This window comes from Anas platyrhynchos, chromosome 4 (genome assembly GCF_047663525.1).
Source record: "Anas platyrhynchos isolate ZD024472 breed Pekin duck chromosome 4, IASCAAS_PekinDuck_T2T, whole genome shotgun sequence".
NCBI lineage: Eukaryota > Metazoa > Chordata > Aves > Anseriformes > Anatidae > Anas > Anas platyrhynchos.
The window spans coordinates 36,787,134-36,799,926 of NC_092590.1; the positions used below are offsets into that span (position 1 = coordinate 36,787,134).

General features: G+C 35.7%; 1 long non-coding RNA gene across 1 annotated transcript in view; it reads left to right on the forward strand.

Moving 5' to 3' along the window:
- The first annotated feature begins 386 nt into the window (after positions 1-386).
- The window catches only part of LOC140002452 (uncharacterized), a 28,826-nt gene continuing 16,419 nt past the window's right edge, over positions 387-12,793 (forward strand). The window contains exon 1 of the long non-coding RNA XR_011809077.1: positions 387-2,361. This is a non-coding gene — a long non-coding RNA (uncharacterized lncRNA). The remainder of the gene's footprint in view (positions 2,362-12,793) is intronic.

The following is a 12,793-nucleotide window of genomic DNA, read 5'->3' on the forward strand; positions in this document are numbered from 1 at the left end:
AAATTGAGTACTCTGGAAGACTCCTGCCTTCCCAAAGGTCTTATGAATAAGGGGTTAAGAATGCAATTGGTAGGGAACAGAGAGAATGAGTCTAGATGGTTTTATGGGCTCTTTCTGAGGATTAATTTCTGAGAATTCTATACAACCAGATGGTGGGGAAATGGCTTCTTTGCTAACCATGGAAAAGACCACCATTGTACGAAATTAGAACCAGTGACACTTCTCTGATTTATTTTCTGCTGCTTATTTGAAGTCCAAAGTAGGAAGTGGAAAGGAAGGACCCAACTTTGCCTGCCTCTTTTGTCCCATAGAAGTTCTGCTATTTTGTCCCATAGAAGTTCTTGTGAGTAGGTGTAGAGTAGTCCCCAGTGCTATGCGATGCACAAATGAGCCAGGACAGGGAAGAACAAAAGTGACCCTCATACAATGCTGTCATGACTGAGACTCTGACAAACTATTTGGAGGGATGAAGTGTAAGAATTGATATGGAAGAAGGATTCTCAGAGGAGTATAAAGGTTATAAGATAAGGGATAAAGTTGCTCTAGTGGTATCAGTGGGGAGATAACAGCTTTTTGGTACCCAGAAGTAATATTTCCATGGCTATGTACCTATGGCAATAGAGAGTATTCTTCTTCCAGAGCTAATATCACTGTGAAGCTGGAGGATATAAGTAGCAAAGTTCATTTTATGACTTCCCTGATGCTAGCTTATTGGGCAGTCCTCATTTGTATGCCCTTTGAGGTTTACATACTATCTTCCCTCCCAGCTCAGACCATTAAGACCTCTCAGGAGCCTCATTTCATTTGGAATAAAAAATGAATGTCAACCTGGGTCTAAGGGCTAGTCTGAGGCAGAAGCAGTACATAACACCAAAGAAAGAGATCATCTAAAACCTGTAACATATGAACATATGAATCTTTCCAAAGTATCTGTAATTTACTAGATATAGTTTCAATTGCACTTACGAAATTTCAGAAGTAAAAACTCTGGTATTGGTGAAAATTGTATTTACTATGAAATGTCATATTCATTCAAAATTGATTTCTACATGAGCTTGCAAGTTCACACACAGAAATGAGATTGTTCCTAGACCTGGGGGTAACGTAAGTAGTGTAAAAAAGGGTAAGTAAAAAAAGTGATGTGAAAATATATACCTCTCAGTGTAGGAGCAATCTTGATTTTTGCAGCATTATTCTTGAAAAGCATGGCCACAGCAATTTAAAAAAAAATAAAAATATAAAAAAATGTAACTCATCACAGAGATATAATTTCTTGTTAGATATCCTATCCCTTGGTATGTTTTCTTTTTTTTTTTTTTTTTCCTTTTTTTTCTTTTCTGTAGAGACAGTTCAAATGTGCAAAGAGAAAAAAAAAAAAGTATAAACTGAATTCTGAAGACTGTGACAGGTGAGATTCTGTTGAAAGTGTAGTGAAAAATGAAGACAGCAAGGACACTGAAGAATTCTAGTTTTTATTATCTCACTTGGACTAATGCACATTTCAGTTGCATGTAGTGCATAGCATATAAATGAGATACATTTGCAATAGACCAAAATGTAAGAAAAGCAACAAAACTCTTCTAACAGAGGATATGTAAGGCAGGCTTATCTGTACAGAATGCTCAGTAAAGTGTTCCTAAGGTAAAAAATATGTACAATTAGAAATCAACTTTTGTAAGCTGAAACACGGACTCCCCCAGAGTCCTGTTGGAAATCTGGATAATTTTAAGATCTGTATAGCACTCGGGCATACAGGACATTTCCTTGCATGTTCTGGAGTGTAACACCCTGGATCCCTATGAGATACTGAACTGACAGGCCCAAGGGGCCCAAACAGATTCAGCAGCAAGTAAATTCCTGGTGCCATCAAAATCAGAGAAAGCTCCCTTTAGTCCTTCTCTTGAAGCAGCTCTGCTCAAAGGCCTGTGGTCAAGGTGTTGTGAGGTCCTGGGCAGAGTAGCAGGAGTAGTTTTGAAACCAACCAAATCAAGAATGAAAAATAAATGGAAATAAACACACTGGCAAGTGTTCCCACATAAATATAATGCAGTGCAGAGTAGGAGCAAGTGGTATAATGAATTGGAATAGGATAGCATTGGTTTGGCGAGTTCATGCAAATATCACAAAAAATATGAACAATGCTTATGTTATTGTCTTTATGTAGTTCTCATTGTTTCTGAATATGTACAGACCTCCAATAGGCTATTTTGTGGATTGTTCATAGCGAAAAGGAAACATGAAACAAGAGTTATGCAGCTGCAGAAATTCAAGCCAAAATGCTTCCTAAGAGGAAGCCAACTGCTTGGCATCATGACCCTGTAGACAGGAGGAGAGCTGAGTGATATATCTGCAAGATGAAGGGTACGTGTTTCTGACATGGTGATATTTTAAATTGGGAAGAAATTAAATCATTTAAAGTTGATAACTTTCCTTTTCTGTTTGTCTGTGTATGAGTCAAAGAAAGTGCCTGTGGATGAGGGGCAGCATGTTCTGCCCTCTGCGTACCAATTAATACAACTTCATTTAATTGTAATTCTGTTTCTATTAATTTTGGAAAGAATGCCAACCTTATGGTGTTTTTTTGGTAAGTTTGAGTTCTTGATGAGTTTGGTTCGCAACATAGTATTTTTATTGTCTTGTTGGAGGGCAGCCTTCTTCAGGGCTTGATTCTTCCTTCTCTATCCCATGGTGTGAAAGAAGAGTCTGCAAGGTTAACTCACAGATTCTAAGATTTATTTTTTTTTCCTTTTGCTACTTTTGAAACTTCATCTTACATTTGAATGGCTTGCTTTTTCAATGTATTCTGTCTCCAATAGTTGCATGTTGTTGTGAATGGAACAACAAACATCAGTGAACACCATAGCTCTCCTTCAACAGGTGATTAAGGCTTTGAAGCAAAGCATTGTTGTTTGTTCCTGTAACTTTTAAAATGCTATCTTATTTGAATTTGCATTTGTTTGAACTTAATTTGATATTGATAAGATCCAGATAATTAACTATAATGAACTGTTTATTCAAGATATCTAGCTGTTGCTTATTCTACTGGATATTACGTTGCAGATAGCTGCAACTGAACAATTCTTTTCTAGTTTACAATATTTAGTACATGAGTAATTATTCCAACATACATGCATAAGAGATTAAATGAATATAGGAACAATCTTTCCTGTGGCTAAATTTTTGTGTGGTAAATGTATCCTCATGTTAAGGACTTGATAGAATACATAAGGCACAGAACATGGTATATATTACTTGATCTTGGGTGGTCTAGTAGATCATTCCTACAGCTCAAAGCCCCTTGCCATTTAGTGAAGATACAATATAGTATTCTTCCATGACTATTTACATTCCCTTTTTTGCAGCAACTTCAAAGGCATACATTAGGCATTTCTTTCCTCTTGTCTTTTTTGATCTCCCTGAAGACAAATTTTACTATGGTGACAAAATATAATACAGTCCACTCATTCATTAGACACAGATCTTATTTACAGCAGTCTTATTTATTGTAGTGAGAAAGAGAGCATATTCCTCAGAAATGGTCATGGAAGAAAAATCAAAAAACATGACTAGCAAACTTTAAAAATAAAAATAAAAATAAAAAATAAACTATTGCTTCTTTTATCTCACCAAGGCCTTTCTGCAGCTGGGGAAATGATTAAGAAGGCTCTGTAGAACAGAAAATCTGAGAAATCCTGTAAAATTCAATTTTATTATTTTAGAGGTTTCTGAGCAGTTATGTAGTCCTTTTGAAGCTCAATTATAATTCATCAGGAGGAGGCAAAGGAGAAAGATTTTAAATCTTCCTTGGAAATAGGAGTTACAGAGGGACTGGATATAGAATAAAGATAATGAGATCTTTCTGTCCCTTATATAGCCAGTGAAGATGCTTCATGTAATTCTTAAATGAGTACTTAGTTCTAACATATTTTAGATAAAGTTCCCCAAATTTCTCATTTGTAAAACCACTCTGAGTTTTCATGGAAGAAAAAACAGCAACAACAATGACGACTTATTCAAAACAAAATTAAAAGAACCTAAGAAACTGTGGGCATCATTTCAGTGATACGTGCTTCCATTTATAGTGTTTCCTTTGAGGATCTCAGCAGACATGAATCGAACTTCACAATGACTATGTCAAATATTTTGGATTATTTCTAGAACAATCACAACTATTTGCAGTCAGAAAATACTGATTTGTCAAAAAGAGAATAATGTCTTACTCTGCTGGTCTTTGTAAAGATTTGTCTTGATAACATGGCATGTGTTGGACTGATAAAATTCATGTTTTGACTTTTCCAGCTGTCAAATAATATTATATCCCGATACAGAATATGTAGGAATGATGGAAGTTCAACAGAGGGTAAGAAAAAAGGTTTTGACCCTCATGAAAGCAGACACTCAATTTTTAAAAGTTTATTTCATATAGGTCATGTTTTGATAATGAAAATTCTCAGAAATTGAATTTTGTAGCAACTTAAAATTATTGACCGTTTATTATAGTTCAGGAAGAATAGAAAATGATTTTTCATTTATGTATTTATTTTGTAACCTTTCATGAACTGAAAGGTTTTGAATTTTAGCAAAGGTAATTATGATATCAAATTTTCAGAGCTTCAAGTGTTCTGTAAGTACTACTGCATATGTTAAAATTTAAACACAAAATTGCCCAATCTGCAATGGACAAGCTTGTGATCTTAATTTGTAATATATCTGCAGAACAGGGATTTTACAAAAAAAAAAAAAAAAAAAGGAAAAAAATAGAAAAAAACTTTCCATCTGAGACACCAGTATTTCCTGGTATGTTTTTCCACTTGCATATAAACCATGCATCCAACATATCAACTATTCCCCCTCACCCCCAGGCTTAGGAACACAGAACCCTGAACACACTGACACGGCCGATCAAGTTGATAAAGTGGATATACATACTCTGTTCTTCATTAAAACTAGCTATTTTAGATATGCTGTACTGAATTAAAATATTCAGGGAAATACTTAATATATTGCTATGGAAAACTGACCAGTACAGATAGGAGTTTATTTAACGCAAACCAGTGGAGAACTGAAAAATGTCCTATTTGAAATCTCATTCATAATAAAACCAAGTGAAAATATTTGTAAATACAATTTCCATACTATCCTGTGAACTAGCAATACTAGCAATATATTTTTTGTATACATACCTATATATAGCAGTACATGCTCTTATACTTCAAAGATAGCTCCTGTATATCTAAAATTAAAAAAACGCTTGTTTTGTAGCTAGATCAAAGTTTTGTGACAGAATGGGCAATAGCTAAACGGCACTCATGATAGGGAAGATAGCTTCATATAAAGCAGGAAACAGCTCTGGTCAGACATTTGAGAATGTATTAAAAAGGGATGTTACTGAAGCAGGTAGGGATAAGGGGGGAAGAAAAGGCAGGTAAAGTAAAAAGAGAAAGGAAACCATCATCGCAACTTGTACTTTAAGGCATCTTGATAGACAAAATAAAGAGAAAACAATGCTAATCTACAAGGTCAGCAAGTACAGAGGGAAGGGTAAGGTATGTGCACAGATGCAAAATTGGCTTAAACATTGAAGACAGAGGGTAATTGTGAACTTCAGAAAGAGAAATGCAACTAATGGACCTCTACATGGGTAATCATTAAGGATGATTCTGTTCAGTTTTTGTGTCAGTGAGCTAGAAGAAGTAATGCAGCTCGCTGACAGAGGAGCTGGAGTGAAAGACCAGTTATCAAGTGAAAAAAAGCATTTGAATTGACTTAGACTAGAAAAGATGTGGTTTAGAGCAGAGCTGAGACTATTAGTGACAGAAATGAAATACATGCATCAAGCAGATGTGCAATAGAAAACACTAATAAAGAGAAGGATCTCAATGAAGTTATCTAGAATAGAAATTTTGTTTATTAGATTCTCAAGTTAAACTGAGAAAATTACCATAAATATAAGTTAAAATACTATTTGCCAGAAGACAGATATTACTGAATATTCAAACAAATCTCTGAATGCATGTTACAAATATATTTATGTAAATATATCCACAGTAGAAAAACACTCCAACTGTAAAAGGTAAATACCAACCAGCCCAAAACTTGAAAGAGAATTAATCCTCTTTCATTTCCTTATTAATAGTGATTGAATGTGGTACTGTGTACCTTCAAGGCAGATACAAGGACCCAAAAAGAGGAAATGACAACTGTTTTTTTCTTGTACTGATACATTGGGTTATCATTACATAACACAAACTAATCGATTAGATGATTTTATAGTTCTTGTGCTTTTATTTTTTTGCTATTATCCATAAATATTTTCTTGTTACATGTTTTGTGAAACAGTTATAAATGCAAAAAAAAGGTTACAAACTTTCAAAAATTGAAAGTTATACGAACCATGCTTTCACTATTTAGGTATGTGTGAAAGTAATGTATTTTGATGCTGATTTTAAAGGAACTTAAAACATAAATATGGTGTCTCATTAATCTACATTTATATAAACAAATTTAACATACATTATTCGCATTATATAATTGCTGCATAAGAGCATATAATTTCCCTTATCCTGGAAGCTTCTAAATCATGATAGAATTTTTCTGTACTGAAAACTGCTCTTGGCTAAAATCTTTTCTTTTCAAATACATAAGCTGAAAATTGTTTTACTTGTTGACCTGTGAGCCAAGTTCCCCAAAGCCTGATGCAAATTAAAATGGTTGAGTTATAAATATCTCTGAAACTAGGTTTATAATGGAAACACAACCAGATCCTCGACTACAGCAGTACTCATGGGGGCTGTTAGGGCAGTTTATAGAGCTATCAGCGCCAAACTATAAGTTAATGAGGAGGAGCAATTGACTGTAATAAAGCACCCCTAAACAAGAAGAGAGCATTAAAAAATGCAGGCACTGAAAATTCCTGTTGGGCTTTCCATTAGCTATATCCCTGTATAAAGTTGCTTCTTTCATCATTTTGATTCTGGAAAATATTGTCTTTACTTCTTATATTTTCATATTCTGAATTCAGTACGTACACTTTTATAGACCTGAGGAAGAGGTGTGTGTGAAACTAAAAGTCAGAAGCCAGTTGTCAGAAAGCAATTTACTATTCTCCTCTCTTCTCAGCCTTCCCTCTGTTCTCTTTATTATTACATGACTGGGAATGCGCCATAGGATGACAGCAAGATAAAATTAGATATGGCTCCATTTGACTTTTGCACCTTTTCACATCAATCCTCTCCTGCAAGTTTTATTGTTAACATTTTAACATGGCACAGAGTACAGGTGTCTGTGGCAGGCAATCAGTGCTTGAGAAAGATGCACTTAAAGACATGGCTTTGTTAATGTTAGGGTATAGGGGCAACGTGGAGTAGGGAGACAATTGCCATTATTCTAGTCATACAAATGTATCACTAAGTAAATTTAATGCATACTATGACTATCATTATAAAGCCAGCATTAACTGTAGAAGAGATAACAGAAAGATTTTTCTCAGTTCAAATATGATTGGTGATAGCAAGGAGAGAGAAGGTTTTTTATTTTCCAGACAGAAATCATGGTACTCCATTTTTGTAAAAGCAATTAAAAGATTGAGGCTGAGTGAAACTCATCAGCAAATAATGCTGTTGAAGGTAAACATGAACACCTTTGAAATCACCTTGGTTGTTTTTTTTGCATTGGGATGTATGTGTTGCAGGAAGCATTAAATAAATTCTCTGTCTTGGATTGAGATGAATGAAGCAAATGATGAAGTAATCCCCTCAATATATTTGTGTTTTGTTTTGTTGTTTTTTTTTTTTTCCTTCTTTTTGGCTATGTGCTGTCTCTTTTCTGAACTGCATACATACACTTCTTAGCGAGAGTAATAAAGAGATAATTTAGACAATATGCATGCTATATAAAAAGATGCATACAGTATTCCTGTGTCTGGCTTACATTAGTGAGTGGTTTAAGAATGTAAAATAATTCATTATGTGTAACTGCATCTCCTCTCAAACTCTGTTATATGAAATGCAGTAGCATAATGAACCCTTTTAAAATTAAAACTCCCTTTGAGGTCCCCTAAGCCCGTGCTTCCTACCTGTCACCTTCACTTGCAGAATTGCTGCCACCTCAGTTTTCTATGTCTGCTTAGCCTTGAGTGATGGTAAACTGGAAAGTGAAGGGTAAAGCTGATGGGAGAATGGCTATGCTTTTCTGCAGTTTTGCTCTAGACCGCAACAAAATCCCAAAGTTTCACAGCGTGGAAACTGACATCCCCTTTGACAAAATGGGGTTGCACTGAAATCCATTTTCTCCAGTCTAGTCCAAGACAGTTCATTGTGGCCTCCTTTCCTGTGCATAGGGAATGGAAAGTGAAAATACAGAAAATAAGCAGTCTCCATTTCTTCAGATTTGTTTGATCAGATGCCTCCCGTTCCTAAGCTAAGAATGTGACAACAGGTTTTAACTTTAAAAATGCAGACAACAGGATAGCTTCAGTGGTGCTCCCAAGCTATGTCCTGCTATATTTTTGCATTTATGGGAAACCCATTAACTTGGTGTTTCATGAGTGTGACTACTCCTATTCTACATTACACTGGAAGACCTGGCAGTGGAGATTGCTCTACACCCATGACTACAAAAGTGGACCATTGCTCTCTCCAGAAACTGGTATGTCCTGCTGATGTTGCCTGCAAAGCAACAGGGGCCACTTTCCTCAGCTTCTTGTGACCCTTTCAGGTGAGGAGCTACAGTCTGCTGAGGGTTTAAGGCACCATTTTGGAGGAGCACAAAGGGCTGGAGAGAGAGGATGGGACATGACTGGGAAGAAGGAGGAATCTCCCTGCATGTCTCCTGCCTCACCACTGTTTTTAATAAGGATACTTGTACTGCAGCAAGAGACAGGGTACCAGGCAGTCCTGCTGCAAGCCTGGACCTGTGCATGTTGTGGCTCCAGTGGCCAAACTGGTTATATGCTACTGATACATAACATGCTATATTGGATACTGTATGCAAAACTCCTAAAGATAAGGAACTTGACTTAATTCAAGTACCATTTTTATCATGTTGTGTCTATAGTAAATCTAGCAGAGCAAGACAGAAGACCCTTAAACTTTAATGCAGATTCATTTGATTTTGAATCCTACAATTGTTTGTATAATACTGAGGAAAGAGAAAAATAATCCTTCAGCATGTCTGCTGGGCTCTTCAGGCACAACATGTTCATAGACTTACTATATATACTTTGTATCCTGCATAATTGCAGTGGAGAAAAAAAAAAAAAAGAAAAAGAAAAAATTGCACACTCAAACTTAATTGAATTCAGAAACTCTAATATGTCAGGTCACAGAAGGCATGTACACATTTAAATAGGACTGCTGCTTTGGAAACCAAGTAGCTCTGAAGTACAGCTACATGTTGGCTCCTAACTCCATGCAGCTCCATTAGGTAATGTTTTAAATATAAAACCACTTAATGATGAATGTTCATAAATGAAAAATGCATATTCCCCATAATACGTTTATCAAACAGCAGTGCCCACATATTTTTAGCACACACATAAAAAAATCACATTAATCCATATTGTTGTGAAACTCCTGATCTGCCCTTGAAAGTCTGTTCTAGGATTTTAAATAATCAGTCTAACAAGGGAACCTTTTTATTTTATAATTTCCTGCTTTTTCTAATAGATACCTAACAAAGCAGAGGAGGAATGAATGTGAAATGGCTTAGGTTTGAGGTGTTTAATACCAACAAAAATTTTCTTCACCTCGAGCTGTATGACTAACTGTTAAGAGATCTTAATTCCCTTAAAGAAATTAAGTGTTGAATTGACAAAGGCATGCCGATTACAGAGCCATAATGTCCACAGCAGCAGAAGAGGCAGAACGTATTCTCAGTAAGAGACCACTGTTATTAAATACACTGTCACAAAAAATTAGGCCAAAAGCAGATCACGTTTATAGAGGCAGCATAGCAAGGCACACTCTTTTAAATTAGACTGTCCTCGTGCACTCCACAGAGTTTGTTCTGTACTGGAGTTTAATTTAATTCAATGCAAATCGTACTGTAGTCAACCTTTTGGCTTCCACCATCTTTTCTCCCATGTTTGCATGTTATGGAGACTATTTTTAAAGTTAATTAGCTTATCCAAAATAAAGCAGAGAAAGATGCAAATCCCAAACTAACATTTGAAAGCACTATAATGTGAAACTGACTATACAATGGTAGCTGTTAATTTTCTCCTATAGAATCTGCTTTTCTAAGAAAAGGAAAGTAAAGGATTCACAAGAAAATTATTTTGAAGTCTTCATTTACATAAATCCCTTAAAACTAATTTCTTCCCCTCTAAAAATGAAGTAGTAAATATTGAAATGAAGCATTACATAATGGGAAAGGAAGCAAGTAGAGAACAGTAGAAACAGTGAAGTGGAATTGAAAGGACAAATCTTGACCAGCAAGTCAACGTCTGCCATCAGGATTTCATGTGGTCTCCATCATGTAGGCTTCCTGCTCCACGGGAACAACCTTTGTGCTTATTAAATATAAAGAAAATCTAGACAAGAAGACAAAATTACTTAAGAAACATCAAGAATGGTATGGAATCCATGACACATGATCCACTTAATAGGAGCTGGCAAAACAGGAAATATACATTATTGTTGATGATCATCATATGAGTAGTACTTACACACCATAGCCAGGGATGATGACCTCTGTGATGGGTACTGTGCAACCACCCTGAAGTAGCCACTTCTTGTATCCACAGATTTATTACCCCAGGAAAGAAAATAGGGCTAGACCAGGAGCAAAACCATAGATAAACCTAAATTATTGCAGGGCAAAAGGTAACTGAAGCATCCCAAACCTCAGCTAAGAGCCAAGTCATGAGCAGCTCTCTCTGGGGAATTCTGTTTCTGTGTATCTACCTGTCCTATGGGTGTAAGACAAACATACCATTGCCAAAAGCAGACTTCCTACCTCTCACATGCCAAACACAAATACTGTAGGGTTGAGCCAGACATACTGTAAGTGGAAAAGAAGCCAGCTATAAGGATCTTCAAGGTCAGGAGGAATTACACTGAATAATGGTGTCCCTAATGCCATAATGAACATTTATGTTCAGTTTTATTATCTCAGTCCCAGCCAGTTGCCTCCTAGAGCTGGTGTATGTGAACAGGGGAAACATAAGATGACATTCATCTTAAGAGAGCTGGAGATGAATGCTCACTCTAGTTGAAACTGCTGTGAAATAAAAGTGACAATTTGAAAATTTCAGTCAACAAGCAGTTGTCCATGGTTTGTCATGTAACATGTATCAAGTCTGGCTCTGCGCAGACCTGTCCTACATCTGATACTGAAAAAAGGTTTTTATTTCCTGCTGAAATAACAAAATACATTATTAAACTTTCAAAATACTTTTGAGGGGGTAAAAACTTTGTAGTATAGGATTAGGAATCAAAGAGTTCTTGTCAAATTATATAAATGGTCTGAAATACAATGAGATGCATTTCAGTAAAGATGAGTGATAAGTATTCTACTTAAATAGGCATAATCAACCACACACAATTACGGGGAGTAATGATGTGGTAGGCAGTAACTCTGCAAAAAAAAAAATATCTGATGGATTGCAAACTCAACATAAGTAAAATAACCAATAGTTATAGTTAGAATAAAACAAGTTTCATGCTGAAACATGTAACTAGGAGTGCCACAGACATAAAACACAAAGTAATCCTTCATCTTTTCTCTTCACTGATGAAATCTATGTCCAGCCTGAGACATTGATTCCCAGGAAAAATGTAAACCAATACAGAGATCCCAGAAGAAATCATCAGAAATCATCATCAAAAAATGATGCTGCATGTAAGGAGGGGAATGCCCTGAACAACTCAAACCTCCTGCAAGGTGGAGAAAAGTATCCTGCACGTCATTTGTGATTCTCTTGCTCCTTAGTATTTAGCAGTTTGTCTTTCACGTCACTTAACAAGCTTATATAGGCTTTTGTGAGTTGCATTGGGCTAAATCCCTACCAGTCACATTACTCCAATCTGTGCAACTTATGTTCCTGAGACTTACCACACTCCAATTGTTCTGCACATTGCACTATGCCAAATACTGCTAGGTTGCTTTATATCAAGATTTTTTAACTTGAGACTATTTTTGGTTTCTTGAATAATGCCCAGGGAATATGGATCACTTGCATTCATGGGCAGGCTGCTTGTATACATTTATTAATCACATTAAAAAAAAAAATTAAAATAGTGACAACAAAACACTTCTGAATCTTGTCAACTTCACCTGGCATTTACAGAGAAAAGCCCAGATGTGCTGGGAAAAATATGGCTGAGTGGCAAGCTAGTGTGTCTTAAAAACAGAAGTGCAAGTTTCTTCAAATGTGTACAATTTTCCATTGATTTTCTGGCAAATATCTGTACTATTCTCATTTCAAAACACCAAATGGCTCACACCAGACAAAGTATAATGAGCTAAAAATGTTTTCCATTTTGGGTAATATACCATTTTGATCAACAATTTGGCTAGAAAAGAAACAAAATATGAAGATGCAACTTCCTTTTGCATTTTCTGTAAATCAAAAGCAAGGGAAAAAAATGTGTTGGTTTTTGTGTATTTGTTTTTGCTTTTGCTTTTAAACAGAAAAAGAACACACACTCAGCAATTGACTTTGGAATACTAAGTATAATATTTTGAAATACATCTAAAATATTTTTTAAAAAATCATATTCATAGAATTTTGAAGACTAATTAACACCTGGCCTCTGTTTGGAGCTAAAAAACAGGCAGTCCAGAAAATATA